Source organism: Rhipicephalus microplus, chromosome 9 (genome assembly GCF_043290135.1).
Source record: "Rhipicephalus microplus isolate Deutch F79 chromosome 9, USDA_Rmic, whole genome shotgun sequence".
NCBI lineage: Eukaryota > Metazoa > Arthropoda > Arachnida > Ixodida > Ixodidae > Rhipicephalus > Rhipicephalus microplus.
In genome coordinates this window covers 83110550-83133033 of record NC_134708.1, presented here as the reverse complement: position 1 = coordinate 83133033, position 22484 = coordinate 83110550, and the positions used below count along the sequence as shown (strand labels likewise).

The following is a 22484-nucleotide window of genomic DNA, read 5'->3' as shown; positions in this document are numbered from 1 at the left end:
AAAAGGTTGTGAGTGCCTTCCGTTATAGCCCTGTCGCGAAAAGAAAAGCGAACTAAGCTTGGCTCCTGACCTACTATTTTTCTTTCTTTCTTTTTCTCTCGCTCTTTTTTGTCGGTCTCTGATTTCGGGTGTGAGTCCGTGCGATCCTCTGTGCGAGATTTAAGCTGAACTTTCCTCTTTTCGTAAGCCAGCCTCCCCGACCAGCCTCCTCGGCGCAAACCGTCGTCTGCGCTTTCATTCCGTCTGTTAACTGCCGTCTATGTGATGTGCCGGAAACGATTGAACATTGCTTTGTTAGCTGCAAAGATGCCATACTGTTTTGGGATGACCTTCAGCGAGCACTGAAAAAAACGTTTTGTCATTAATTTTTACACAATACGTTATCTTCTGCCAGCAGCGCTTGATGAAGTACCATATGATATGTTTTTCCTCATGGGTATGCACAGCTTGTGGAAGACACGAATGCAAGACCGCAATGCAGAGCCCACCACCTCTTGAAGCGCACACTTCATTCAAATGGCTATCCACCTAAAAAACATTTACGACGAGCTAGACTTTAGACCGGACTGGTACTCCGTCATAGAGAACTGTTTGACCTCATCCCCTTTTGTTTGTATAACAAGATGTGAAGAACTCTCCATGTGAGGAACTCACGCTGTATTAGCCATTTAGTGTTTATGAGTAACGCTTGAGTGCTTACTTTCGCGATTTGATTGTACTTTTGTTCTCTTGATTTTGTCTTTATTTCGCAAATACTTTATTAAATACCATGAGGAAACAAAAGCGTCCGTGGCGCAGTCGGCTAGCGCATTCGGCTGTTAACAGAAAGGTTGGAGGTTCGAGCCCTCCCGGGGGCGGCTGAAATTTTTGCTTTCAATTTATTTTTAACCATGCCACCGGATGGGAGGGTCAATGAAATGATGAACGCTATGAATGTCTTCTCTCAACAACAACAAAAAAATAACGCACTTGTGTACCTTAACATAAGGCCTTGTCTAATTCGATCAAATCGGTCTTACTTAAGAAACACACACACACACACAAACTCACAGCCCAGTGCACTGCTCTTTACGGCAGAATGTGTTTATTTTATTGGTTTTGTCATTTCTTTCTTGTGTTCTGCCACCAATATTCAAACCACCCCTTACCTATCAGGAGCGAAGCTTAAAACCACCTAACGTCCGTCCGTTCATAAAGCGCCGCGTGGAGTCTACAGAAGATGGAAAAATCGAAACATCTGTGAACCACAAAAAAAGTTATCAAAACGTTGTTAAGCAGATAAAAACAAAATAAAAGGTGGCAACACCAGAAAAACGCCGAAATTTAACCATCCATTCAAATCATATGGCAAAACAAAATGTTAAGAATAACAAAACAAATAGAAGCCTGTTAACCAGAACAAAATAGAACGCCATGATTCATGACCCCATGCACGCCGCTTCGCCCCATCATTAGCGGTAACTTCGGGGATATGCGTGGACCCAAGCCTCCATCTTGGCTCGTACCCAGACATTTACCTGGAATGGATGAATGGATGTATCCGACTGTGCCTTTAGATCAGGTGGTGGCTGACGCCACCTATCCGTAAAGTTAAGTACTGTCACTGTGTGTTAAAGGATTGAATTTAACTCGTGCCTCGATTGTAGTCCCCAATCAGTTAGCCTCCTCCTGGTTATTCCTACTCGTTTAAAGTCTATTCTGCCTTCACTGTCCCTAAAACCCAATGCTTTGAAAAATTCGGCACCATTATATTCGACTATAGGGTGGATCCCTTTACAGAACATTATCAAATGTTCAGCCGTTTCCTCCTCCTCTACACACGCACTGCCTACCGTGTCTGTACCTTCGCATTTGGCTCGGTACGTGTTGGTCCGCAATGCTCCCTTTTTAGCCTCGAAGAGCAGACAACTACCACGAGAATTATCGTAGAACGTTTCCCTTGCAATTTCCTGCTTAATAGTTTGGTAGGTCTCCAGTGATGATTTCGTAAGCAGTCTCATCTTCCACATGTCCCTCTCTGTTTACGTCACCTTCTTCTTAAGCGATGTTTCCTTTTGGCTTGGTGTTCTACTGTTGTCTGAATACTTGCTTGAAAATTTTCGAGTTCGTTTCCTCCATTTAGTATTGTCATTCTTCATGTACAAGTAACTGAAAACTTTCCTATCCCAACGCTCCTCTCCCATTTCATGACAGTGAACCAGCGCCACCTAGCGTCTGCATGCGCTTGCCTGTGGTACTGAAGGCGGACAGTTGTACAAACGAGTTACGTAACAGCGGATTCCCCGCTTTTATTGTTTCTGTAATGCTTAGCTCACTTCTACGAATTGCTAATTAACTGAACTCTGCAATGCTTACGATATCATTATCACAAATGCTGCTTGAGGTATGCGCTCAGTTGACTGTATCAGAGCACTGTGGGATTGTATAGCCTTTGAAAAAATTGATGAGTAATGCAACCAACCAACACTACTAGAGTAAGCGGCGCAATATGAGAAGAAAACATGACCTGCTTGTGGTAACTGTATGGCTTTAAAGCTAGTGGATTCAGCTCTTTCAAACGCAGTCAGAGCACCCTCAAACGGCCACCTCAATGTGCCATTATTAAGTAGAAGCGAGATGTGTGAAGCACTCAAGGTGGGAAAGATGTCGTATGCTGTCGTCATCACTTGGCGTAACGTGGACTAAACCTTGAATAGTATATACCTTTATGGCGATCTTAACGCAAGCAGAATCGCATATACTGTGGAGCACTTGAAATAAAACTGTTCATAAGAATGAAAAAAAACAGGAAGCAACCATAAAGTTAAAAGAGGGGGAAAATAAGCAAGAAAATAGGGAAAAAAAGAAATTAATAGAAGTTGTCGGAGTCACGCAAATCCAAAGATAGCGCCACGTGTTGCGCAGTGTCGATACACGCGCAGTCTGCGTTCTTATCGAATTCCACCTAGACAATGCCACCTAGTTAATTTTTTACTTAGAATATATTTTTCTGGGTGGCATTAACTGATCAGCGGAAAGGTGCTTTGGCGCACCCAGGAAGGATGGATGCTGTGACCGCGCTGGTTTAGTGTTGCTGCCTAAAAATCATGGTTGCCGCGCCACTGCCTCGTGTACCTGAGCCGACCGTGCTGTATGCCACGTTTAGTTTAATTAACACTGCTTGTTTTGACTTGAAGTCTCCATCGCCATTGTTTTAACCACTGACGGGACGCAGCAGGCATGATAATTACAATGTGAAGAGAGGGAAAAAGACGAAGAAAAAAATACGTCCCTCCTCACTTTGTTCTTTTTGTGGAGAAAAGGAAACTATAGAACACTTTTTCATCTCTTGTCGAAAGTTTTCTACATTAAGAAAGATATGTCTGAATACGCCATTTCGCATCCTTGGATTAGATTTCACAACGTTAAAATTACTATCCCTAGGTACACATACCCTTGGACACAGCGAAGGGAAAGTATGCGAGACCGTGCAAGATATCATTGAACAGTCAATGAGATTTACTCGATAACCTTCATCCTTAATTCCAAAAGTTCTCAGTTAATCAATGTAGATAAAAGGTATATATAGATATATATGTGACGATATGATGAATGGGCGACGTGGTCTGGCTCATACGCCATCTTTATTCCATTCTGACGTCTTCTTCCTCTGCCTCTACCAACCATCGCTTCATACGTCACACGATTCCCCCTCCCCCCGAAAGAAGACATGAATTGCGAACAAGAAAAAGTAAACAAGCAGAAGTTGAAAAGTCACAAATGTCAAAAATCACAATTGGTACTATGCTTCAGATGAGTTCCGTAAACTTTCAAGAACTTCAGGAGAGAGTGCAGCAGTCCGGGTAACGCAGGAGTTCTGGTGGGCGAGGCTGACTGTAGCGTTCTGGAAAAGATAACCACGTCCTGCACAACTGCCCTGACCATGACACGGCTTCAGCATCTGCAAAGAACGAACGAGGTTGGACGTCCTTATAGCCTTTGAAGGTCGGACGTCGTAGGCGCCGAATTTTCTGATTGATTGATTTGTGGGGTTTAACGTCCCAAAGCCACCATATGATTATGAGAGACGCCGTAGTGGAGGGCTCCGGAAATTTCGACCACCTGGGGTTCTTTAACGTGCACCCAAATCTGAGCACACGGGCCTACAACATTTCCACCTCCATCGGAAATGCAGCCGCCGCAGCCGGGATTTGATACCGCGACCTGCGGGTCAGCAGCCGACTACCGTAGCCACTAGACCACCGCGGCGGGGCATAGTGGCACACGTAAAATATTCATAATGCCTTCTGTTTTAACGTGATATGCGTTCGCCGTGTGTTTCCTCATAGTCGCACCGTGGTATGGCGGGTTGCGCTCCAATTAACTGTTTCTCGCTAAATTTCTCATATTTGTGTACTCTTGGCGACGGTAGCGTTAAGCAAAATACGGATGCACAGTCAAGAAGCTTTCTCATCGTGCACAGCATTATTGAACTATACTTGACGCACAGACAGACACGCACACACATCTGAGCGCGCGCAACACCCACCACAAACGTAGGGTAGCAATGCGCAGAAATGACTCGGGCGACGGTGAAGTTCCGGGCGAAATAAATACGTGAAAAGAATGAAGAGATACGATATGTTCGTAAATTGAAGAGACGACAGCGCTAAGCCTATACGCATGGTCCAAGGCCACGCAGCACCCGTGCAGCGATATGGCATTGACGCGAATAACGGCTAGTCCTAAAGGACGGCACTTCTGTCTAACCTAGCCACTTCTATCTATCTATCTATCTATCTATCTATCTATCTATCTATCTATCTATCTATCTATCTATCTATCTATCTATCTATCTATGTATGTAGTGTGATGACGTTTATTCGAGCCGAGAAGTCGCAACGAGGTCGCAACGGAAAGTGGGCGTACGGCCAGTCTGGCAATGGCGGCACAAACTCTCGCGCAAGCAGAGCACGGGCTTTTTGTTGTCTTCCGAAGGCGCATACGCGTTGGTGCGTATGCTCCACTACAATACCCCCGGGGTGAAGGGTAGCCATCCTGGCGACTCAGGGAGTAGGCACAATGAGGGGGTCGTAGTAGGGCTTGAGACGGTCGACGTGTACGGTCTCGCGTCCTCGACGGCGCAAATCTGGTGATTGTGTCAACGGCTCGATGATGTAATTCACCGGGGAGGTCGCGTCAATGACACGGTACGGACCATGGTACCGGGCCAGAAGTTTAGAAGACAGGCCAGGAACGTGCGGGGGCACCCAAAGCCACACAAGGGAGCCAGCACGAAATGTAGGAGCTATGCGGTGAGCGTCGTCGTGTCGAGTCTTTTGTAGACCTTGAGCCTCACTTGTCAGAGACCGAGCCAACTGACGGCAGTCTTCAGCGTATCTGGCGACTTCCGAAAGCGGGGAGCACTCAGATGCATCAGGGCGGTACGGTAGTATAGTGTCGAGTGGGTGGGAAGGTTCGCGGCCGTACAATAGAAAGAACGGGGAAAAACCGGTAGTCGCTTGCGTCGCGGTGTTATAAGCGAAGGTAACAAAGGGCAATACAGCGTCCCAGTCAGTGTGGTCGGAGGCGGTGTACATCCTCAGCATGTCGCCAAGTGTGCGGTTGAACCGCTCAGTAAGACCATTTGTCTGTGGATGGTATGCGGTAGATTTACGGTGGATAATGTTGCATTCAGCGAGGATAGCTTGGATGACCTCCGACAGGAACACTCGACCCCTATCACTGAGTAATTCCCGCGGAGCACCATGGCGTAGAATGAAGCTGCGGAGAATGAAGAGTGCAACTTCGTGGGCGGTCGCTGCCGGTAGAGCTGCAGTCTCAGCGTAGCGTGTCAGATGGTCGACTCCGACAATAATCCACCGGTTTCCAGAGCTGCTATATGGGAGGGGGCCATAGAGGTCTATACCCACGCGGTCGAATGGGCGAGCCGGGCACGGGAGCGGCTGTAACATGCCAGTAAGGTGCCTCTCCGACGTGCCACCCGTCAAGCACATCGACCATGTTGCGATAGGAGCCAGTTACGCGATCTGTGAGCGATGACCGCGCAACGTGCAGCTCGAGTACTCAGTGCGACTGAACGAACAGTAGTGAACTTGTACGCGGTGTAAAACACCGGTCTCCTGGGTTTCTGAAATTCCGGTGACTGGGCGCGGCACTTTTGTCTTGATTTACCGAGCGAGGTTTACCTCAACTCATCGTGCTCACATGTTTCGACGGGATTTGAATGGCGCAGGCTGCCTTTCCCAGACGTTTCACCCCTGTAGGTAGCCGAGTGTCGGGCCGGGGGACGCCTGTGCCCATTTTGTAATACCGGTGGGTATCCGGCGGCACGTGGATTTGAACCCACGACCTCCCGCAGCCGAAGCGGACACTCTACCACTAGGCTAAGGCTTGCAGAGGTCAAGCACATCCTCAATGTAACTCGTAAACGTTTCGCCAGGCTGCTGGGCTCTGTGGCGCAGACGCTGGTCAGCGCGGAGCTTGCGGACCTCTGGTCGGCCGAACGCTTCTGTTACGAGGGTCTTAAAGGAGGACCAGTTGGCGATGGCGGTTTCGCGGTTGGTAAACCAAAGCTTAGCTACGTCTGCCAAGTAAAAGATAACGTAAGCGAGTTTAGAGTCGTCGTCCCACTTGTTGCTGACGCTTACGCGTTCGTACAAGGACAGCCAGTCTTCGACGTCTTGCTCGCCACTTCCGCTGAAGATTGGTGGGTCCCGCTGGCGAGTAGCGCCGGGGCAGGTAGACGGGGCAGCCGATGGTGCTGGCTGGGCTGGGACGGGCTGGTTGGCGACTGCGTCAGTCATGTTTGGCGGTAGTCTTTCAGGCAACTTGCGAGAGCGGAGCTCCAGGTCTTCTAGGGGATCTCAGCAGCCTCCACCAAATGTGATGACGTTTATTCGAGCCGAGAAGTCGCAACGAGGTCGCAACGGAAAGTGGGCGTACGGCCAGTCTGGCAATGGCGGCACAAACTCTCGCGCAAGCAGAGCACGGGCTTTTTGTTGTCTTCCGAAGGCGCATACGCGTTGGTGCGTATGCTCCACTACAGTAGGTATGTATGTATGTATGTATGTATGTATGTATGTATGTATGTATGTATGTATGTATGTATGTATGTATGTATGCATGTATGTATGTATGTATGAATTATAAGGGGGTTTATTGAATAAAACCAACTGCCTGGTTCAAGAGGCGTCAGTCACTGTCACGAGCTCAGCTCTTCGCCGTAGTCGTCTTTCAGGTGCTCCAACTAACTAAATGCTGTCTCTCTCCCTCTTTCCCACAACATTTGCCCCGGTGGTGAAGAGGAGCCATCCTGGCGACTCACGGCGAAGCAAGCGCAAGGGGATCATAGTAAGGTTTTAAGCGGCTGATGTGGACTGTCTCACGACCACGGCATCGTCTGTCCTCGGCAGGGGTCACTGGTTCGACGACGTAGTTGACCGGTGACGTGCATTGAACGATGCGGTACGGACCATTGTACTTGGGTGCAAACTTTCGGGAGAGGCCGGGGGACTGGAATGGAACCGAAAGCCATACAAATGAGCCTACAAGGAAGCTGTGAGCAGGCTTGTCTTGGTCAAGTCGTTCTTTTTGGAGATCTTGTGCGACGGACGTGAATGAACGCGCTAATTGGCGGCACTCTTCGGCACACTGAACAAGTTCGGAGGCTGGGCGGTATTCTGAAGCATCTGGGCGGTAAGTAAGTATCGTGTCAAGCGTAGAAGAGGGCTCACGTCCGTACAGTAGAAAAAAAGCTGAAAACCCAGTAGTTACTTCCGTGGCCGTATTTAAGCATACGTCACGAAAGGGAGCACCAAGTCCCAATTATAATGGTCGGATGATATTTACATAGAAAGCATATCACCGAGCGTGCAGTTAAAGCGCTCTGTCAAACCGTTTGTCTGTGGGTGATAGCTTGTAGTGGTGCGATGAATAATATTGCACTCACTGAGAGCTCCTGGATGACTTGCGATAGAAACGCACGCCCACGGTCGCTAAGCAGCTCACGTGGCGCGCCATGGCGAAGGACAAAGCTAAACAAGACGACATCACGAGCAGCAGCGGCTGGCAAAGCGGCGGTTTCAGCGTAACGGGTTAGGTAGTCAACGGCCACAATAATCTAGCGATTTCCCGCAGTAGTACAAGGTAGTGGGCCATAGAGGTCGATTCCGATTATATCAAACGCCCGAGCTGGACACGGCAATGGTTGTAATTCGCCAGAGGCATGACAAGTTGTTTTCCGTCGCTGACACTCAGTGCAGGATCGTATGTACTTGCGAACGTACGAGTACATTCCACGCCAGAAAAATCGCTGACGAAGCCGGTCGTATGTTTTCAAAACGCCAGCGTGCGCGTTTTGAGGGTCTGCGTGGAAGTACGCGCACATGTTGGAGCGCAAGTGGCGAGGTATAACAAGAAGCCATTTCCTGCCATCCGGCTGATAGTTGCGACGGTACAACATGGCATCCCGTATTGCATAATGGGGAATTTGTCGACGTAGTGCACGAGGTAGACGCTGGCGTGGTGTCACCGAAGACTAGGAGAGAACGTCGATGAGCGAGGCTATCCAAGGGTCCTTGCGTTGTTCCGAAGGCATGTCAGCGGTATCGATGCTGCCGATGGTAGCTTCGGCGAAGGAAACGGGTGCAACGGCTGAAGGAAGGGGCGAACGAGAAAGAACATTTGCGTTGGTGTGCTTGCGGCCTGAGCGGTAAATGACGTGAATATCAAATTCCAGTAAACGTAGCGCCCAACGTCCAAGCCGGCCCGAAAGATCTCTCAATGAAGCGAGCCAACAGAGTGAATGGTGATCTCTAACTACATCAAATGGGCGTCCATATAAGTAAGGACGAAATTTTTGTAATGCCCAAACAATGGCCAAACATTCCTTTTCAGAAACCGAGTATTTGTGCTCTGCCTTGATTAGGGTGCGACTGGCATACGCAACTACATACTCCGACAAGCCAGGCTTGCGTTGAGCAAGGACAGCGCCAAGTCCTATGCCACTGACATCCGTGTGCACCTCGGTTGGAGCAGTAGGGTCGAAGTGGCGTAAAATAGGTGGTGAAGTAAGGAGATGGCGTAATGTTGCAAAAGCATCATCGGATGCTGGCGACCAATCAGAGAGGTGTCCATTGCCAGAAGTCAGCTGTGTCAGTGGTGCGATTATCGAAGCAAAGTTCTTCACAAAGCGGCAAAAGTACGAGCATAGTCCGACAAAGCTGCGAAGCGCTTTCACGGTCGTAGGCTTCGGGAACTAAGCGAACGCACGAAGCTCCTCTGGGTCTGGGAGGACGCCCTGTTTTGAGACAACGTGACCAAGTATTGTGAGCTTCCGAGCTCTAAAGTGGCACTTCTTGATGTTTAGTTGAAGGCCTGCGCTCGTGAGGCAGCTCAAGACTTCGCTGAGACGATGGAGGTGGCTGTCGAAATCAGGGGAGAAAACAACGACATCATCCAAGTAGCATAGGCATGTCTTCCATTTTAGCCCACGCAAGACGCTATCCATCATCCTTTTGATTGTGGCTGGTGCATTACAAAGGCCGAAGGGCATTACATTAAATTCGTATAGCCCATCGGGCGTCACAAAAGCAGTTTTTGGACGATCTGATGGTGCCATGGAAATCTGCCAATAACCGGACCGTAGGTCTAGTGATGAGAAGAATTCAGCGCCTTGCAAGCAGTCCAGGGCATCATCGATGCGCGGCAAGGGTATACGCCTTTAATCGTGACTTTGTTTAAACGGCGGTAATCGACGCAAAAGCGAATCGAGCCGTCTTTTTTTTTTTCACAAGTACCACAGGTGAAGACCAGGGACTGCTGGACGGCCGAATGACGCCACGGTGAAGCATGTCAGCCACTTGCTCGGTGATTACACGACGCTCCACAGGAGATACACGGTAGGGACGCTGTCGCAGAGGCGCTTGGGAGCCGGTGTTAATGTGATGGACAATGGTGTGCGTTCGGCCTAAGGACGTCTGCTGGCATTCGAACGAGCCGCAAAACTGGTGAAGAAGTTCTAAAAGCTTTTCGCGGTGTGGTTCTTTAAGTTCGCCATCAATTGAGGGGCCAAACAAATTATTACTTTCGTAGACAATTGAATGGGCAGATGGCGTCAATGCATTAAGCTGCAAATCACTTTCACCGTCAAGGTCGAAGATGGAGGAAACGTCTAAGTCTTGGAATGTTCCAATACATTCTCCGCGACGCAAGGTTGTGGGAGACGGCAAGGGATTTGTGACAAACAAATTGGTAGCGCCCGCCAAAATATCTAGAACTGCAAACGGCAACGCGAGGCTCTTGCGACTTTGGAATGTTTGGGAAGGCGTAAACAACACTGGAGGCTTAGACACATCGGCACAAGATACGGGAACAAAGGCTGCGCTTGTCGGTGGTATGTCGATGTCGTCAGCGACAAACAGCTTGTTCAACGGAAATTCCGGAGACGAGGCACACAACGCAGAGAAGGCCACTTCAGCGCGAGCACAGTCGATAACCGCATGATTACGAGACAAAAAAATCCCAGCCGAGGATCAGATCATGAGAACACGCCTGTAGCACAAGAAATTCGACGGTATACAAAACATCATGGATGAGAACGTGGGCGGTACAGGAAGCTGATGGTCGAATATGGTGAGCACTGGCAGTACGGAGGGACAACCCCTTTGGCGTCATGGTAACCTTCCGAAGCAGGCGGCAAAGTTTTAAATCAATTACTGAAACAGCAGCACTAGTGTCCACAAGCGCAAGGGTACGGTAACCATCCGCAAAAACGTCGATGAGGTTTGTCGGAGAAATGCGAGGACTAGATTCTTTCAACGACGACGCAGTTCGTGCCTCCGGAACTGCGGCATCTAGTTTTCCGCGTCTGAAGGGCAGGGTCGACGGCGCATAGGCGACAGGGAGCGACGTCGGGGAGATGGAGATCGGTGACTGCCTGAGGGAGGGCGGTCGGGTGAAGAGGATCCTTGTTGACGTGCCGTGTTGTTAAAGCACCGAGAGTCGTGCGACGATCTTTGTATGGTGTCGCTCTGAACGAGAGGGCGGCGGCGGCACAAGCGAGCCACATGTCCTTCGTAACCGCAAGAATAGCAAATCGGGCGGTTGTCTGCGGTGCGCCACGGATTCAGAAACGCTGCAATCGGCCGGCTGAACGGAACTGGTGATGGCCGAACAGGGATCAGTGAGGTAGCAAAAGTGGGCTGTCGAGGTGCTCTGGCTGCAACGACTTGCGCGTACGTCAAGGGTGCGGCCTCCAGAGGTGATGAACGAGCGAAAGGCAAAGCGTCCGCTACCTCATCTTGTATGACGTGCCTTATGGCCGGGGCCAAAGGATGCGTTTGTGCTGGCTCGGGCGCGCTCGATAAAATGGAGAGCTGCCGATTGACCTCCTCACGTGCGAACTGCTTTATGCGAGCCAACATGTCGTTCTTGTCTCCGAGAGTCAAGGCCGCGATCGAATCACGTTGTTCCAGAGAGCGCCGTGTTTGGGCGGGTTGCTTGCGCAATTCGTCAAAAATCTGGCACAAGCTGACGAGTTCGGCAATGGTTTGTGGGTCCTTGGCTAGCAACATTTGAAATGCGTCATCGCATATGCCCTTGAGGATTTGTTTGATTTTGTCGGCTTCGAGCATCGCTGGGTTTACCCGCTTGCACAAGTCAACAACGTATTTAATGTAGCTGGTAAAGGTTTCTCCTGGCTGTTGAGCGCGCTCACGAAGTCGTTGTTCTGCGCGGAGTTTTCGCACAGCAGGGCGGTCGAAGACTTGCGAAAAGGAGGCCTTGAATGAATCCCAGCTGGCCATGTCGGCTTCGTGATTGCGCAGCCTGAGACAAGCGACGCCGGACAAGTAAAAGCTTACATAGGTCAGCTTAGCCGCATCGTCCCACTTGTTCGCTGCGCTCACCTTGTGGTAAGTAGCCAGCCACTCCTCAACGTCTTGGCCGTCAGTGCCGCTGAAGATCGGTGGGTGACGCAGTGGCCACACGCCGGGACATGTAGAGGCGGGAATTTGCGAGGTACCTTGGGTGGAGGGTTCTTCCGGCATTGCTGGCACTGCAGGTAAGGTACGACTTCGTAGTTCCAGCTTCGAAGACTACCCCGCACCTCCACCAACTTATAAGCGGGTTTATTGAATAAAACCAACTGCCTGGTTCAAGAGGCGTCAGTCACTGTCGCGAGCTCAGCTCTTCGTCGTAGTCGTCTTTCAGGTGCTCCAACTAGATACTGTCTCTCTCCCTCATCCCCAATACAGTATAAACGTATGTATGTATGTATGTATGTATGTATGTATGTATGTATGTATGTATGTATGTATGTATGTATGTATGTATGTATGTATGTATGTATGTATGTATGTATGTATGTATGTATGTATGTATGTATGTATGTATGTATGTATGTATGTATGTATGTATGTATGTATGTATGTATGTATGTATGTATGTATGTATGTATGTATGTATGTATGTATGTATGTATGTATGTATGTATGTATGTATGTATGTATGTATGAACGTACGCATGCATGTATGTAAGTATGGATGTACGTATGTACATATGTATGTACGTATGTATGTACGTACGTACATATGTAAGTATGCCGGCATGCATGGTGCATGGACGCACAGGGCTAATAATTCACAAGCCACTATATATTCCATGTATTCTTATGGCAGCATGGTATCGGAGCTTTTGACCTCCATCCCTCCTGTACGTACGTATTGGTGGCGTCGTCTAAAAGAAACATTGCAAGAAGAAACCATGCGTCTTGAGCAGAAAAAAAATTCCGCCGCCCCCGGGAGGGCTCGAGCCTCCAACCTTTTGGTTAACAGCCGAACGCGCTAGCTGATTTCGCTACGGAGGCAGTCGAACTGTACTCTCACCACCGTCCGAACATTCCTCGAAAGCTATCAGCGCAAAGAAAAAAGAAGCAATACACCGCCCCCGGGAGGGCTCGAACCTCCAACCTTTCGGTTAACAGCTGAACGCGCTAGCCGATTGCGCCACGGAGGCAGTCGAACTGTACTCTCACCACCGTCAGAACATTCCTCGAAAGCTATCAGCGCAAAGAAAAAAGAAGCGATACACCGCCCCCGGGAGGGCTCGAACCTCCAACCTTTCGGTTAACAGCCGAACGCGCTAGCCGATTGCGCCACGGAGGCAGTCGAACTGTACTCTCACCACCGTCAGAACATTCCTCGAAAGCTATCAGCGCAAAGAAAAAAGAAGCGATACACCGCCCCCGGGAGCGCTCGAACCTCCAACCTTTCGGTTAACAGCCGAACGCGCTAGCCGATTGCGCCACGGAGGCAGTCGAACTGTACTCTCACCACCGTCCGAACATTCCTCGAAAGCTATCAGCGCAAAGAAAAAAGAAGCAATACACCGCCCCCGGAAGGGCTCGAACCTCCAGCCTTTCGGTTAACAGCCGAACGCGCTAGCCGATTGCGCCACGGAGGCAGTCGAACTGTACTCTCACCACCGTCCGAACATTCCTCGAAAGCTATCAGCGCAAAGAAAAAAGAAGCAATACACCGCCCCCGGGAGGGCTCGAACCTCCAACCTTTCGGTTAACAGCCGAACGCGCTAGCCGATTGCGCCACGGAGGCAGTCGAACTGTACTCTCACCACCGTCCGAACATTCTTCGAAAGCTATCAGCGCAAAGAAAAAAGAAGCGATACACCGCCCCCGAGAGGGCTCGAACCTCCAACCTTTCGGTTAACAGCCGAACGCGCTAGCCGCATGCGCCACGGAGGCAGTCGAACTGTACTCTCACCGCCGTCCGAACATTCCTCCAAAGCTATCAGCGCAAAGAAAAAAGAAGCGATACACCGCCCCCGGGAGGGCTCGAACCTCCAACCTTTCGGTTAACAGCCGAACGCGCTAGCCGATTGCGCCACGGAGGCAGTCGAACTGTACTCTCACCACCGTCCGAACATTCCTCGAAAGCTACCAGCGCAAAGAAAAAAGAAGCGATACACTGCCCCCGAGAGGGCTCGAACCTCCAACCTTTCCGTTAACAGCCGAACGCGCTAGCCGATTGCGCCACGGAGGCAGTCAAACTGTACTCTCACCACCGTCAGAACATTCCTCGAAAGCTATCAGCGCAAAGAAAAAAGAAGCGATACACCGCCCCCGAGAGGGCTCGAACCTCCAACCTTTCGGTTAACAGCCGAACGCGCTAGCCGATTGCGCCACGGAGGCAGTTGTGCTTTTTTCTCACCACCGTCAGAACATTCCTCGAAAGCTATCATGCAAAGAAAAAAGAAGCGATACAACGCCCCCGGGAGGGCTCGAACCTCCAAACTTTCGGTAAACAGCCGAACGCGCAAGCCGATTGCGCCACGGAGGCAGTCGTGCTTTTTTCTCACCACCGTCAGAACATTCCTCGAAAGCTATCAGCGCAAAGAAAAAAGAAGTGAGACACCGCCCCCGGGAGGGCTCGAACCTCCAACCTTTCGGTTAACAGCCGAACGCGCTAGCCGATTGCGCCACGGAGGCAGTCGTGCTTTTTTCTCACCACCGTCAGAACATTCCTCGAAAGCTATCAGCGCAAAGAAAAAGAAGTGAGACACCGCCCCCGGGAGGGCTCGAACCTCCAACCTTTCGGTTAACAGCCGAACGCGCTAGCCGATTGCGCCACGGAGGCAGTCGTGCTGTTTTCTCACCACCGTCAGAACATTCCTCGAAAGCTATCAGCGCAAAGAAAAAAGAAGTGAGACACCGCCCCCGGGAGGGCTCGAACCTCCAACCTTTCGGTTAACAGCCGAACGCGCTAGCCGATTGCGCCACAGAGGCAGTCGAACTGTACTCTCACCACCGTCAGAACATTTCTCGAAAGCTATCAGCGCAAAGAAAGAAGAAGCGATACACCGCCCCCGGGAGGGCTCGAACTTCCAACCTTTCGGTTAACAGCCGAACGCGCTAGCCGATTGAGCCACGGAGGCAGTCGAACTGTACTCTCACCACCGTCAGAACATTCCTCGAAAGCTATCAGCGCAAAGAAAGAAGAAGCGATACACCGCCCCCGAGAGGGCTCGAACCTCCAAACTTTCGGTTAACAGCCGAACGCGCTAGCCGATTGCGCCCCGGAGGCAGTTGAACTGTACTCTCACCACCGTCAGAACATTCCTCGAAAGCTATCAGCGCAAAGAAAAAAGAAGCGATACACCGCCCCGGAAGGGCTCGAACCTCCAACCTTTCGGTTAACAGCCGAACGTGCTAGCCGATTGCGCCACGGAGGCAGTCGAACTGTACTCTCACCACCGTCCGAACATTCCTCGAAAGCTATCAGCGCAAAGAAAAAAGAAGCAATACACCGCCCCCGGGGGGGCTCGAACCTCCAACCTTTCGGTTAACAGCCGAACGCACTAGCCGATTGCGCCACAGAGGCAGTCGAACTGTACTCTCACCACCGTCAGAACATTTCTCGAAAGCTATCAGCGCAAAGAAAGAAGAAGCGATACACCGCCCCCGGGAGGGCTCGAACTTCCAACCTTTCGGTTAACAGCCGAACGCGCTAGCCGATTGAGCCACGGAGGCAGTCGAACTGTACTCTCACCACCGTCAGAACATTCCTCGAAAGCTATCAGCGCAAAGAAAAAAGAAGCGATACACCGCCCCCGAGAGGGCTCGAACCTCCAAACTTTCAGTTAACAGCCGAACGCGCTTGCCGATTGCGCCACGGAGGCAGTCGAACTGTACTCTCACCACCGTCCGAACATTCCTCAAAAGCTATCAGCGCAAAGAAAAAAGAAGCAATACACCGCCCCCGGGAGGGCTCGAACCTCCAACCTTTCGGTTAACAGCCGAACGCGCTAGCCGATTGCGCCACGGAGGCAGTCGAACTGTACTCTCACCACCGTCAGAACATTCCTCGAAAGCTATCAGCGCAAAGAAAAAAGAAGCGATACACCGCCCCCGGGAGGGCTCGAACCTCCAACCTTTCGGTTAACAGCCGAACGCGCTAGCCGATTGCGCCACGGAGGCAGTCGAACTGTACTCTCACCACCGTCAGAACATTCCTCGAAAGCTATCAGCGCAAAGAAAAAAGAAGCGATACACCGCCCCCGGGAGCGCTCGAACCTCCAACCTTTCGGTTAACAGCCGAACGCGCTAGCCGATTGCGCCACGGAGGCAGTCGAACTGTACTCTTACCACCGTCCGAACATTCCTCGAAAGCTATCAGCGCAAAGAAAAAAGAAGCAATACACCGCCCCCGGAAGGGCTCGAACCTCCAACCTTTCGGTTAACAGCCGAACGCGCTAGCCGATTGCGCCACGGAGGCAGTCGAACTGTACTCTCACCACCGTCCGAACATTCCTCGAAAGCTATCAGCGCAAAGAAAAAAGAAGCAATACACCGCCCCCGGGAGGGCTCGAACCTCCAACCTTTCGGTTAACAGCCGAACGCGCTAGCCGATTGCGCCACGGAGGCAGTCGAACTGTACTCTCACCACCGTCCGAACATTCTTCGAAAGCTATCAGCGCAATGAAAAAAGAAGCGATACACCGCCCCCGAGAGGGCTCGAACCTCCAACCTTTCGGTTAACAGCCGAACGCGCTAGCCGCATGCGCCACGGAGGCAGCCGAACTGTACTCTCACCACCGTCAGAACATTCCTCGAAAGCTATCAGCGCAAAGAAAAAAGAAGCGATACACCGCCCCCTGGAGGGCTCGAACCTCCAACCTTTCGGTTAACAGCCGAACGCGCTAGCCGATTGCACCACGGAGGCAGTCTAACTGTACTCTCACCGCCGTCCGAACATTCCTCCAAAGCTATCAGCGCAAAGAAAAAAGAAGCGATACACCGCCCCCGGGAGGGCTCGAACCTCCAACCTTTCGGTTAACAGCCGAACGCGCTAGCCGATTGCGCCACGGAGGCAGTCGAACTGTACTCTCACCACCGTCCGAACATTCCTCGAAAGCTACCAGCGCAAAGAAAAAAGAAGCGATACACTGCCCCCGAGAGGGCTCGAACCTCCAACCTTTCCGTTAACAGCCGAACGCGCTAGCCGATTGCGCCACGGAGGCAGTCAAACTGTACTCTCACCACCGTCAGAACATTCCTCGAAAGCTATCAGCGCAAAGAAAAAAGAAGCGATACACCGCCCCCGAGAGGGCTCGAACCTCCAACCTTTCGGTTAACAGCCGAACGCGCTAGCCGATTGCGCCACGGAGGCAGTTGTGCTTTTTTCTCACCACCGTCAGAACATTCCTCGAAAGCTATCATGCAAAGAAAAAAGAAGCGATACAACGCCCCCGGGAGGGCTCGAACCTCCAAACTTTCGGTTAACAGCCGAACGCGCAAGCCGATTGCGCCACGGAGGCAGTCGTGCTTTTTTCTCACCACCGTCAGAACATTCCTCGAAAGCTATCAGCGCAAAGAAAAAAGAAGTTGGCACCGCCCCCGGGAGGGCTCGAACCTCCAACCTTTCGGTTAACAGCCGAACGCGCTAGCCGATTGCGCCACGGAGGCAGTCGTGCTTTTTTCTCACCACCGTCAGAACATTCCTCGAAAGCTATCAGCGCAAAGAAAAAGAAGTGAGACACCGCCCCCGGGAGGGCTCGAACCTCCAACCTTTCGGTTAACAGCCGAACGCGCTAGCCAATTGCGCCACGGAGGCAGTCGTGCTGTTTTCTCACCACCGTCAGAACATTCCTCGAAAGCTATCAGCGCAAAGAAAAAGAAGTGAGACACCGCCCCCGGGAGGGCTCGAACCTCCAACCTTTCGGTTAACAGCCGAACGCGCTAGCCGATTGCGCCACGGAGGCAGTCGTGCTTTTTTCTCACCACCGTCAGAACATTCCTCGAAAGCTATCAGCGCAAAGAAAAAAGAAGTGAGACACCGCCCCCGGGAGGGCTCGAACCTCCAACCTTTCGGTTAACAGCCGAACGCGCTAGCCGATTGCGCCACGGAGGCAGTCGTGCTGTTTTCTCACCACCGTCAGAACATTCCTCGAAAGCTATCAGCGCAAAGAAAAAGAAGTGAGACACCGCCCCCGGGAGGGCTCGAACCTCCAACCTTTCGGTTAACAGCCGAACGCGCTAGCCGATTGCGCCACGGAGGCTGCACGTCTCCTGGTGCTGGAAAAAAACGGAAGAGAATGTGAAATTCTGTCTGAGTAATTGATGAAGTCGTGATGAGAGATGCGTCAGAGTACAAGCCCTTTCGGTATTTCTCGAGGCTGCATATTAGACAGCTGGAGTCATATCTTACAAAATATCACTTGTTTTCGCTGCACTGCCGTCATGTCCTAGTTGTCACGGAAACACGGAATGTAGGGGAGATTTCTTTTAGAGAATAAATAAACTATATATATAAGATATGAAAGGTACAGCCTAATAGCCATCATTAGGCCCCCATACTACAAGCGATGGGTATCATTTGCATTACATGTCAAAAGTGCGTACTCGATCAACTAATCTCATATCATTGTTCGGCTTACCATAATTAAGTACTTCACAATGCATATTACAAATCATGAATTGTAGCTGTCAGCGTATCACTTGGAATAAAACCTGAGAGTGTTGTGGGCTTGTGTTGCACCGCATGTAAATTTTACATAGTACAAGTTGTAACGAGGCATCTTTTGGGTTGTAAATTATTCGTATACGCCACTCTTCATTGTATAACTACACGCTACATTTGAATCTATAAATCGGACTACGTGTAACATTCTCGAAAGCGCCTCAGTGTGCTCTTACGGCAGTTGTATAGCTTGCGCATTTAAAAATGCAGTCAGAGATATAGTTAAGTAGAAAAATAGCTTTGCCTTCCGTGATGCAATTTCTTCAAAGTTTCGTCACTCCCGAAACGAATAGTATGCAGACGCAAACTTTCGAAGATGAGTTCAATTAGTCATACAAATATTCCATAAATATAAATATTGGTCTGCGCAAGTTTTAAGCTCGGTAAGTGCTAATATATTTCATTTAGACATTGAAGTCGATTTTCCCACGGTGCATCTGTTGAGATTACCACTATCGGGACGTCAGACTAGAGTATCAATTCTAGGGAAACTATAGTGATACTAGTGCTTCGTGCACCACTATCGCTACTTGTGATGACGTCAGGTACGAAAATATCTGAAATGGGCGCTTGTGCGTCACCGATGGAGCCGCAAAGCGGGGCAGCCGGGAAAACGTCACATGATCTTGCACGAGCACGTGGCGAGAAGCTCACACTGTGTCGCGACGTTTGAGTCCAGTGGTAACGGCCACTAGCTTTTAAAAAAAAAGATATTGTAATTAATTTTTCACGCTGCTCTCACATTACCAGTACACATTCGGCCCTTGAAGAGCTTTCTTTTGAAGCAAAAAAAAAGAAAAGGGGAACGGAAAATTTTTGCTTCAGTAACCCTTAGTACCTGTTGACTCCAGTAAATTGATTACAAAAAAATAAATAAGTAAAATGCGTGAAATATTCAAGGGTTCGCAGCAGTGGTGTAAGTGGTTACGCTGCGCCTCTGCTGACTAAAAGGTCGCGGGTTCGATTGCAGCCGCGGCGGTCGTGTTTCCGCGGAGGCGAACTGGTCTATCGAACCCCGTGTAGTGTACGATGTCAGTGGACGTAAGGAGCACCTGTTGGTCGATATTTGCTGAGCGTTCCACTACATACCTTTCCCAATCATATCCTGGTTTCGGGACGTTAAACCGCTAATATCACAATATAATGTTTAGGGTTAAACAGTGATGTGCTGCAATGCAAATGGCAATTATCTCTGAAACCTGGGTGTAACTTCTCCGGTCACAAAGAAATATCGCGCCCCGCCGCGGTGGTCTAGTGGCTAAGGTACTCGGCTGCTGACCCGCAGGTCGTGGGTTCGATTCCCGGCTGCGGCGGCTGCATTTCCGATGGAGGCGGAAATGTTGTAGGCCCGTGTGCTCAGATTCGGGTGCACGTTAAAGAACCCCAGGTGGTCGAAATTTCCGGAGCCCTCCACTACGGCGTCTCTCATAATCATATAGTGGTTTTGGGACGTTAAACCCCACATATCAATCAATCAAAGAAATGTCACATCAAACTTTTAATTTTCACTCACCCGAGAGCGTCGTCCACGAAACACGACTCATAAACGTGTCGTAAAACTGTACTGCAACACAACTATGGCATAGCGCAGGGGAGTTGTTATCAGTGGCACGTACGGAGTCGCGACAGCCATGCCCTTGCACAACTCAAACTCACAGCCAACTTAGAAGTGTGGCAGCTTGGGCTAGCGCTCGTGTCCTTCTTGTCTATGTGTCGTCGTTTTGTTCTCACGCTATAACTATCGTCACAGCCAACCTTTAAGGCACACGTTCGTGCGTGCGTTGCATCTGTATGAATATATATACGCATGGAAAATTGAAAATTCTCAGTAGTGGGGAGGGGAGGGAGATTGCACTACTTCAACCCGTCTCACCTTGGCCACACAAATACTGAGTAGTAAGGGCGACGTTTACTGCTCTAAACTTTGTATGTTTTCGTAAAGCACCATTGGCGCGTAGTGAAATTGAATGACACGGGGTATAAGAGCTGCCATTCTCGCTCTTTACTCTAGTTCTTATTACGTTTTTTTTTTAATTGTTTACGTATAATTACGGTGCAGTTGTCATTGTAGTGCACTTTTAGTTCGCCATACATCACGTGGCAGAATCAAAAGTTGGCGTCAGTGACAGATCTAGAGAGGGGGGGGGGGCAGCATGTGTGATCGCCCCTCCTCCGCCCCAAAAAAGTCTGTGTCAGCCCATACCCCTCACTCCAGTGCTCACAGTCCACCTCTTATCATCAATTAGGACAAATGAGTGAAGTCACTGTGAGAACATATTACCAATGTTTATGCTATGAAGGGGTTTTTCTGATAGAAGCGAAAAAATTCGGTAGATCCCACGTACCTGCAAATCGGCATTATGCGAAACATGCGGAGGGAAGGTGACGGTGTTGCAATTTTTTTATTGAGCGACACATCATGAAATGATGCTCAGTATATGTACAAATGCTGCACGCACAGGCATATGCTGAAGAGTTGCAGATGTTTATGTAACCAGTTGCTTGCACTTGCGCAACGATGCCAACTGGAACATGCGCATCAGCAATACCAGAAACTGATATAAAGTGCTGATGCTCGCGAGGATGCTGGCCCTGGACACTTCTACGCAAATCAACTTCAGCGCATGGCAACTAACCACAATTGATGTTAACCCGACGTTACGGCTGCATCAAAGGAGTACGTATGTAATGTTTATAAAATTGGGTAGGCAGCACTGCAACCACTATTGACGTTTCACGGAGATCAGCGCCTATTTGAAAAGTAGTTCCCTGGCGTAGCTCTGTGGTAAAATGTTTTATTGCCACGCCGAAGGCTTTTGTTTGATTCCAACTCGGACCCTGACATTTATCATTTTCAATCATCGGTTCAACGCTACCGATGTCGAGTATTTCTTCACACTCGCACGTTAAAGTAGCCCGTGTATGTTCTCGTCGTTCCTGGGTAGATGCTAATTGTCACTCAACTGCGGCACATACCCGCACACCAGTGGCACATACCTGCCCGTGAGTATGTGCCACTGTCTGCGAGAAGTGTTTGATGAAGTACGCAACGGCATTGTGATATTGTTCATGTCTTGACCAGGGCGTCATATTCGTCAAACGATCTTAACTCCCATGCTAATTTTGGTTCACGCTAAGTTAAGAGGGTGACCACGAGAGCACCCAAACGTAAGCGGATAGATAGATAGATAGATAGATAGATAGATAGATAGATAGATAGATAGATAGATAGATAGATAGATAGATAGATAGATAGATAGATAGATAGATAGATAGATAGATAGATAGATAGATAGATAGATAGATAGATAGATAGATAGATAGATAGATAGATAGATAGATAGATAGATAGATAGATACGCTGAAAGTCACCGAAGTCGTAAATGTCGTCATCCTTTCCGGTGTCACCTTAAGCAACCGCCTCCCCCCCCCCCCCCGCCCCTCCCATAATATGAGTGGCTGAATTTATGCCTGGCGGCGTTGTATCCAGGCTTAGCTATCGTGCCCGGCGAGAGCAAGATGGCGGCGCCTTTCTTGAATACAGGTACCGTACAGAAAGAAAATATTAAAAAGGTAACGAAAAAAAAGACCAAGCAAGATAAAAAATTTCAGCCGCCCCCGGGAGGGCTCGAACCTCCAACCTTTCGGTTAACAGCCGAACGCGCTAGCCGATTGCGCCACGGCGGCTTGTTGCTACTGCTGCCTGTAAAAACAAAAGACCTAATAAAAATATAGGCTACTAACTACATTTTGGTTATTTCAACGTCAGCGTTGTAAAAGAACACAGTTTTGCGATTGCGGTGTTAGTAGCCAGCGTTGTGCCCGAAGAGCACTTCCCGCCCTTCAATTTATTAGTCGTAGACCAAAGCGTGTCACTCTGTCATATAAAGCGGAGACGCACAGGCACCGCGCGGAAAGCTAAAAAAAATATTTATTCGAAATATCTC

The 22484-nt window shown here is 49.8% G+C and overlaps 36 non-coding genes across 36 annotated transcripts; 1 reads left to right on the top strand and 35 right to left on the bottom strand.

Moving 5' to 3' along the window:
- Positions 1 to 783: 783 nt before the first annotated feature.
- On the top strand, positions 784 to 857 carry TRNAN-GUU (transfer RNA asparagine (anticodon GUU)). Its single transcript has one exon. It is a non-coding gene; the product is annotated as a tRNA-Asn (tRNA).
- A 12087-nt stretch (positions 858 to 12944) lies between these two features.
- Positions 12945 to 13018, bottom strand: TRNAN-GUU (transfer RNA asparagine (anticodon GUU)). Its single transcript has one exon. It is a non-coding gene; the product is annotated as a tRNA-Asn (tRNA).
- Positions 13019 to 13093: 75 nt separating this feature from the next.
- On the bottom strand, positions 13094 to 13167 carry TRNAN-GUU (transfer RNA asparagine (anticodon GUU)). Its single transcript has one exon. It is a non-coding gene; the product is annotated as a tRNA-Asn (tRNA).
- Positions 13168 to 13242: 75 nt separating this feature from the next.
- Positions 13243 to 13316, bottom strand: TRNAN-GUU (transfer RNA asparagine (anticodon GUU)). Its single transcript has one exon. It is a non-coding gene; the product is annotated as a tRNA-Asn (tRNA).
- A 75-nt stretch (positions 13317 to 13391) lies between these two features.
- Positions 13392 to 13465, bottom strand: TRNAN-GUU (transfer RNA asparagine (anticodon GUU)). The gene has a single exon. It is a non-coding gene; the product is annotated as a tRNA-Asn (tRNA).
- Positions 13466 to 13540: 75 nt separating this feature from the next.
- TRNAN-GUU (transfer RNA asparagine (anticodon GUU)) lies at positions 13541 to 13614 on the bottom strand. The gene has a single exon. It is a non-coding gene; the product is annotated as a tRNA-Asn (tRNA).
- Positions 13615 to 13689: 75 nt separating this feature from the next.
- On the bottom strand, positions 13690 to 13763 carry TRNAN-GUU (transfer RNA asparagine (anticodon GUU)). The gene has a single exon. It is a non-coding gene; the product is annotated as a tRNA-Asn (tRNA).
- Positions 13764 to 13838: 75 nt separating this feature from the next.
- TRNAN-GUU (transfer RNA asparagine (anticodon GUU)) lies at positions 13839 to 13912 on the bottom strand. The gene has a single exon. It is a non-coding gene; the product is annotated as a tRNA-Asn (tRNA).
- Positions 13913 to 13987: 75 nt separating this feature from the next.
- On the bottom strand, positions 13988 to 14061 carry TRNAN-GUU (transfer RNA asparagine (anticodon GUU)). Its single transcript has one exon. It is a non-coding gene; the product is annotated as a tRNA-Asn (tRNA).
- Positions 14062 to 14136: 75 nt separating this feature from the next.
- TRNAN-GUU (transfer RNA asparagine (anticodon GUU)) lies at positions 14137 to 14210 on the bottom strand. The gene has a single exon. It is a non-coding gene; the product is annotated as a tRNA-Asn (tRNA).
- Positions 14211 to 14284: 74 nt separating this feature from the next.
- On the bottom strand, positions 14285 to 14358 carry TRNAN-GUU (transfer RNA asparagine (anticodon GUU)). Its single transcript has one exon. It is a non-coding gene; the product is annotated as a tRNA-Asn (tRNA).
- A 75-nt stretch (positions 14359 to 14433) lies between these two features.
- Positions 14434 to 14507, bottom strand: TRNAN-GUU (transfer RNA asparagine (anticodon GUU)). The gene has a single exon. It is a non-coding gene; the product is annotated as a tRNA-Asn (tRNA).
- A 74-nt stretch (positions 14508 to 14581) lies between these two features.
- Positions 14582 to 14655, bottom strand: TRNAN-GUU (transfer RNA asparagine (anticodon GUU)). The gene has a single exon. It is a non-coding gene; the product is annotated as a tRNA-Asn (tRNA).
- A 75-nt stretch (positions 14656 to 14730) lies between these two features.
- On the bottom strand, positions 14731 to 14804 carry TRNAN-GUU (transfer RNA asparagine (anticodon GUU)). The gene has a single exon. It is a non-coding gene; the product is annotated as a tRNA-Asn (tRNA).
- Positions 14805 to 14879: 75 nt separating this feature from the next.
- Positions 14880 to 14953, bottom strand: TRNAN-GUU (transfer RNA asparagine (anticodon GUU)). The gene has a single exon. It is a non-coding gene; the product is annotated as a tRNA-Asn (tRNA).
- A 75-nt stretch (positions 14954 to 15028) lies between these two features.
- On the bottom strand, positions 15029 to 15102 carry TRNAN-GUU (transfer RNA asparagine (anticodon GUU)). The gene has a single exon. It is a non-coding gene; the product is annotated as a tRNA-Asn (tRNA).
- A 223-nt stretch (positions 15103 to 15325) lies between these two features.
- On the bottom strand, positions 15326 to 15399 carry TRNAN-GUU (transfer RNA asparagine (anticodon GUU)). The gene has a single exon. It is a non-coding gene; the product is annotated as a tRNA-Asn (tRNA).
- A 75-nt stretch (positions 15400 to 15474) lies between these two features.
- Positions 15475 to 15548, bottom strand: TRNAN-GUU (transfer RNA asparagine (anticodon GUU)). Its single transcript has one exon. It is a non-coding gene; the product is annotated as a tRNA-Asn (tRNA).
- A 75-nt stretch (positions 15549 to 15623) lies between these two features.
- TRNAN-GUU (transfer RNA asparagine (anticodon GUU)) lies at positions 15624 to 15697 on the bottom strand. The gene has a single exon. It is a non-coding gene; the product is annotated as a tRNA-Asn (tRNA).
- A 75-nt stretch (positions 15698 to 15772) lies between these two features.
- TRNAN-GUU (transfer RNA asparagine (anticodon GUU)) lies at positions 15773 to 15846 on the bottom strand. The gene has a single exon. It is a non-coding gene; the product is annotated as a tRNA-Asn (tRNA).
- A 75-nt stretch (positions 15847 to 15921) lies between these two features.
- On the bottom strand, positions 15922 to 15995 carry TRNAN-GUU (transfer RNA asparagine (anticodon GUU)). The gene has a single exon. It is a non-coding gene; the product is annotated as a tRNA-Asn (tRNA).
- A 75-nt stretch (positions 15996 to 16070) lies between these two features.
- On the bottom strand, positions 16071 to 16144 carry TRNAN-GUU (transfer RNA asparagine (anticodon GUU)). Its single transcript has one exon. It is a non-coding gene; the product is annotated as a tRNA-Asn (tRNA).
- Positions 16145 to 16219: 75 nt separating this feature from the next.
- On the bottom strand, positions 16220 to 16293 carry TRNAN-GUU (transfer RNA asparagine (anticodon GUU)). Its single transcript has one exon. It is a non-coding gene; the product is annotated as a tRNA-Asn (tRNA).
- Positions 16294 to 16368: 75 nt separating this feature from the next.
- On the bottom strand, positions 16369 to 16442 carry TRNAN-GUU (transfer RNA asparagine (anticodon GUU)). The gene has a single exon. It is a non-coding gene; the product is annotated as a tRNA-Asn (tRNA).
- Positions 16443 to 16517: 75 nt separating this feature from the next.
- On the bottom strand, positions 16518 to 16591 carry TRNAN-GUU (transfer RNA asparagine (anticodon GUU)). The gene has a single exon. It is a non-coding gene; the product is annotated as a tRNA-Asn (tRNA).
- A 75-nt stretch (positions 16592 to 16666) lies between these two features.
- On the bottom strand, positions 16667 to 16740 carry TRNAN-GUU (transfer RNA asparagine (anticodon GUU)). Its single transcript has one exon. It is a non-coding gene; the product is annotated as a tRNA-Asn (tRNA).
- Positions 16741 to 16815: 75 nt separating this feature from the next.
- TRNAN-GUU (transfer RNA asparagine (anticodon GUU)) lies at positions 16816 to 16889 on the bottom strand. The gene has a single exon. It is a non-coding gene; the product is annotated as a tRNA-Asn (tRNA).
- Positions 16890 to 16964: 75 nt separating this feature from the next.
- Positions 16965 to 17038, bottom strand: TRNAN-GUU (transfer RNA asparagine (anticodon GUU)). The gene has a single exon. It is a non-coding gene; the product is annotated as a tRNA-Asn (tRNA).
- Positions 17039 to 17113: 75 nt separating this feature from the next.
- TRNAN-GUU (transfer RNA asparagine (anticodon GUU)) lies at positions 17114 to 17187 on the bottom strand. Its single transcript has one exon. It is a non-coding gene; the product is annotated as a tRNA-Asn (tRNA).
- Positions 17188 to 17261: 74 nt separating this feature from the next.
- Positions 17262 to 17335, bottom strand: TRNAN-GUU (transfer RNA asparagine (anticodon GUU)). The gene has a single exon. It is a non-coding gene; the product is annotated as a tRNA-Asn (tRNA).
- A 74-nt stretch (positions 17336 to 17409) lies between these two features.
- Positions 17410 to 17483, bottom strand: TRNAN-GUU (transfer RNA asparagine (anticodon GUU)). The gene has a single exon. It is a non-coding gene; the product is annotated as a tRNA-Asn (tRNA).
- A 74-nt stretch (positions 17484 to 17557) lies between these two features.
- On the bottom strand, positions 17558 to 17631 carry TRNAN-GUU (transfer RNA asparagine (anticodon GUU)). The gene has a single exon. It is a non-coding gene; the product is annotated as a tRNA-Asn (tRNA).
- A 74-nt stretch (positions 17632 to 17705) lies between these two features.
- TRNAN-GUU (transfer RNA asparagine (anticodon GUU)) lies at positions 17706 to 17779 on the bottom strand. The gene has a single exon. It is a non-coding gene; the product is annotated as a tRNA-Asn (tRNA).
- Positions 17780 to 17854: 75 nt separating this feature from the next.
- On the bottom strand, positions 17855 to 17928 carry TRNAN-GUU (transfer RNA asparagine (anticodon GUU)). Its single transcript has one exon. It is a non-coding gene; the product is annotated as a tRNA-Asn (tRNA).
- A 74-nt stretch (positions 17929 to 18002) lies between these two features.
- Positions 18003 to 18076, bottom strand: TRNAN-GUU (transfer RNA asparagine (anticodon GUU)). The gene has a single exon. It is a non-coding gene; the product is annotated as a tRNA-Asn (tRNA).
- Positions 18077 to 22150: 4074 nt separating this feature from the next.
- On the bottom strand, positions 22151 to 22224 carry TRNAN-GUU (transfer RNA asparagine (anticodon GUU)). Its single transcript has one exon. It is a non-coding gene; the product is annotated as a tRNA-Asn (tRNA).
- Positions 22225 to 22484: the final 260 nt, after the last annotated feature.